Source organism: Elephantulus edwardii, unplaced genomic scaffold, assembly GCF_000299155.1.
Source record: "Elephantulus edwardii isolate Elephantulus edwardi_28Jun2011 unplaced genomic scaffold, EleEdw1.0 scaffold00037, whole genome shotgun sequence".
Taxonomy (NCBI): domain Eukaryota; kingdom Metazoa; phylum Chordata; class Mammalia; order Macroscelidea; family Macroscelididae; genus Elephantulus; species Elephantulus edwardii.
Genome location: NW_006399787.1, coordinates 12654920 through 12659602, shown reverse-complemented (window position 1 = coordinate 12659602; position 4683 = coordinate 12654920). Strand labels below are relative to the sequence as shown.

Here is a 4683-nt window from a genome sequence, read left to right as displayed (position 1 = left end):
TAAAAATGTAATATACTTTATTGGAAATAAAGTTTTTAGGTACAAAAAAATAATTTCTATTTGCGTTTTACGATTATGCAAAGGCATTTGATTGTGTAGATCATAACAAATGATGCTAACAGTGAGAAGAACAGGAATTCCAGAACACTTAATTGTGTTCATGGAAAACCTAGACCTACAAGAGGCTAGTGTGTGGACAGATCAAGGAAACACTACAGAAATTTAAAATTAGGAAAAGTGTATATCAGAGTTGTATCCTTTCTCCATACCTATTTAATCTGTGTGCTGAGTAAATTATTCAGGAAGCTGGACTCTATGAATAAGAATGTGACAACAGACTTGGAGGAAGACTCACCAATAACCTTTGTCATGCAGATGACACAACCTTGCTTGCTGAAAGTGAGGAAGACTTGAAGCACTTGCAGCAGAAGGTTAAACACTACAGCTTTCAACATTGATTGTCCTCTAAGGTCAAGAAAACAAAAACCCTTGTCAATGGATGAATAGGCAACATCATGATAGATTGGGAAAAGACTATCAATGATTTCATCTTATTTGGATCCACAGTAAATACACTTGGTAGCAGCAGTTAGAGGATCCGGAGATGTATTGGTTGGGGAAAGTGTGCAGTCAGGGACCTCTCCAAATTTCTGTGGATCAATGATGTCAGTTTGAGGTCAGAGGTGCACCTGATTCAGTCCATGGTCTTGTCTTTGCTATGCATCTGACAGCTGGAAAATGAATAAGGATACCAGAAGAAGAATTGATTGATGTATTTGAACTGTGATGATGGAGAAGTTTATTAAATATCCCACAGACTGCCAAAAGAATAAACAGATATGTCTTAGAGAAGGTGCAGCCAGAGTGCTTCTTGGAGGCAAAGACAATAAAGCTTTGTCTCACATACTTTGGATATGTTGCTAGGAAAGGCTCTTCCTTGCAAAGTGACATCATGCTTAGAAAGGTGGAGGGGCAGCAAAAGGCAGAAAGACCCTCACCTGGGTAGACTGACATGGTGACTGCTGCAATGGGCTCTAGTGTATCAGGAACTGTGAGGATGACTCAAGTTCAGATCTGTTGTTCACAGGGTGGCTATGACTTGTACTTGACTCAACAACGGCACCTAACAACGACATGCCCAAAGCATGTTGTAATGTGGCTAGAGGGTCATAGCTAACTGACTGACTGGAAGAGATCTGTATTTATTCCCATTTCCAAGAAAGGTGATTCAATAGAGTGTGTGAATTATCCAACAAAATGGATTAATACAGTAACTTGGAAAATGAGGGTATTATTATTGACATTATGAGGGTGTGTCAGAGTCAAACTGGCTCAGGACAGGTCAGGTTTCAGAGGTGTTGTATGTAGGGTCACTGTGAGTCACAGATGACTTGATAGCAGATAACAACACTATCATTAATATCACATAAAAGCAAAATATTGCTGAAGATCATCTGAAAACAGCTAGAACAGTACCTTTCACAGTAAGGCATACCGTATTGGAATCCTTGCCCTAAGAAATGGCCAGTGGGTCAGAGCTGAGCCTGAAGGACTCAAGTTACGGGGCAGATGTTCCTATTGTGCTAGTTGGGTTATTGCTAGTCATATTGACTTAGATTGCATCCCTGTAATCTCCTACCAGCCTACTGACTGGTGATAGTGTAGTATGACATGTTGATAAGAACATGTCCTGAGGTGTCCAGCTGGAAGACGCTGGGAGTGAAGGAAAAACATGATTTTAAATGTATAAGGCAAATGAATGGAAAATTCTAATTATCACAGGTATGACACTGTAAGAGGAATTTAGTTCTCATTGATATCTAGTTTAAAAAGTATACTCCTAATGATACAGCATGTAAAATTACATTTTGGGGTTTTTTCCCTGGGGATTAAGCAAAACAGAATTCATCAGAATTTGTGTATTTATAGGGAGCAAATCTATAATGAATTTTTATCTGTATGTGAAGGGAAAAATTTATACATAAAATTTTACAAATTCTATATCAACAAAAACAAGGTAAAAATGAATTCTATCAATTGACATACTTCAACAAACAGATGCAGTCCTGTGTGTGTTCATCAGTCTATGTCAAGAATTTGGAAGACAGCTACCTGACCAACCTACTGAAAGAACATTTGGTGTGAGGTCTACAGACACTGGCAAATTGGGCCCAGGATGTAGAGTTGAGGTGCCTGACAGTGCATTTGAGGTGAGGGGGGTGGGATAGAGAGTACAGGGAAGTAGTGGGTGGGGGGAGAAGGAATAGCTGGTGAATCACTTATAAATGGCGCTCAAATAGGACCCTAAGCCTAAATTCCAAGAGGGTGAGCAAGTGCTGTGCTTTCATGGGCCTCTTCTTTATGAAGCCAACTGTGTAAAGGTTTCCATAAAGGACAAACAAGTGAAATACTTTATACATTACAGTGGTTGGAACAAAAGCTGGGATGAATGGGTTCCAGAAAGCAGAATGCTCAAACACATGGACACCTATCTGCAGAAACAGAAAGAACTTCAAAAGGCCAATCAGGAGCAATGTGCAGAAGGGAAAATGAGAGGAGCTTCCCCAGGAAAGAATACATATGGTCTACAACAGAAAAATGCTTAAGTGAAAACAAAAAAGAACAAGCAAAAAGCACACCAGGAAATGGAGATGGTGGCAGTACCAGGGAGACACCTCAGACTCCTCCGAAGAAAAGGGCTGTGGAGATCCTACCGTTGAAAATGAGGAAACGTTCATGAAGAGAGTTGAAGTTAAAGTGGAGATTCCAGAAGAACTAAAATCAAGGCTTGTTGATGACTGGGATTTAATTATTAGGCAAAAACAGCTTTTATCTTCCTGCCAATAAGAATGTGGATTCCATTCTTGAAGATCATGCAAATTACAAGAAATCTTGTTACAGATAACAAGGAATATGCTGTCAATGAAGTTGTGGCTCATATAAAAGAATACTTCACTATAATGGTGGGCATTCAACCTCTACAAATTTGAGAGACCTCAGTATGCGGAAATCCTTGCAGATCACCCTGTATGGAGTGCCACATCTACTGAGGTTATTTATATGAATTGGAGCAGTGTTGGCTTGTACACCTCTGAATGAGAAGAGCCTTGCTTTATTACTGAACTGTCTACATGATTTCCTAAAGTACATGGCAAAGAATTCTGCTGCTTTGTTTAGTGCCAGTGATTATGAAGGGGCTCCCCCTGAGTATCCCTGGAAAGCTGTGTGAGACTGCAAACAGTCGCTTATATATTTGGAACTCTGTAAACACATTTTTGTTCTTAGTCCTTCTCTTGTACAAATGATGTACTTTGAACATGTTAGCATATAACAAAATTGATGTATGCTTGTTTTCTGTTTCATTTTAAACAGAGTAGATAAAAGGGGTTGGTATTTATATTACAAAAAGAACATTTGTTCACATTCCCCAAAGGATAACACAACAGAATATGGAAATTATAAAACAATATCATTACTATCGCATGCAAATAAAATCTTGCTAGAGATTATTAAAAAACAAGTGATACAATACACTGAGAGAGAACTGCCAAAAATTCAAGCTGGTTTCAGAAGAGGTCATGACTCCAGGGACTGATGACAGATGGAGCTTAGCTGTAAGCAGAGAATATAAACAGAATATCTATTGTGTTTTATTGACAATGCAAAGGCATTTGACTGTGTGGATCATAACACATTATGGCTAACATTGAGAAGGATGGAAATCCCAGAACACTTAATTGTGGTAATACAAAACCTATTCTTAGACTAAGAAGTTAACATCTGGGGGAGCTCTGGTGGCCTAGTGGCAAGACGCTGCACTGCAATCCCAGAGGTACACGGTTCAAATCCACCAGATGCTCTGCTGGAGAAGGAGGGAACAATCTCCTCCTGTACCAGTCAGATCTGATTTAAGAAGTTAACATCTGAACAAAGCAAGAGAACACTGCAAGGTTTAAAATCAAGGAAGGTCAAGAATGTTAACCTTTCAGAAGGTTAACAATGGAACTCACCAACAGCTCTTTTGCACAAATATGTGGCAGTTTGCAACCATAAAGATTTAGTCTCAGGAATCCATAAAGTTTAGCAGCCTTTAACCACTCAAGCCACCATGTCAGGACTCCTTTCATATCTGTCACATTACCTGTTAAACGAGAGGCTCATATTTAAGTCAGAAGACCCAGAGTTTAAAGATCACTGAGAGAATTAATTAAATAGGAAAGATAACAAGAACGTAAGAAGTTGTGTTGTTAGGTGCTGTAGAGTGCAACTCATAGCAAGCCAATGAAAAACAGATCTAAACCCTGTCCTATCCTGTGCCGTCCTCAACATCTTTAACATACTTGAGCCCATTGCTGCAGTCACTGTGCCAATTTACTTCAGAGTTTTCCTCTCCTTTGTCATCCCTCCACCTTTCCAAGCGTGATACACAGAAGCCATGGAAGCTTCATATAAAAGTTATTAGATGGAGGGCTGGTCAAAGGGAGATAGATGTGAAGAGGGGGTAGAAGTGGATGGGTATCCTGGTGGATGGTGGAGCAAGGAAATAAGTGGGTAAAGACGCGTGTGAGAAAGGCAGGGACAACACTGACACTAAAGTTAACTCCGCAATAAGGGATATACCTTTAACTTGCTGGTCTGTCTGATACTTCTCTAAATCTGAACATTCACATTAAGACAGACTAG

The 4683-nt window shown here is 39.6% G+C and overlaps 1 protein-coding gene and 1 pseudogene across 1 annotated transcript in view; one reads left to right on the top strand and one right to left on the bottom strand.

The window, feature by feature from the left end:
• Nucleotides 1-4683, bottom strand: part of HEATR4 (HEAT repeat containing 4) — a 64216-nt gene that overhangs the window by 7907 nt on the left and 51626 nt on the right. The gene's annotated exons all lie outside the window — the stretch shown is intronic.
• Nucleotides 2286-3229, top strand: LOC102855308 (annotated as a pseudogene).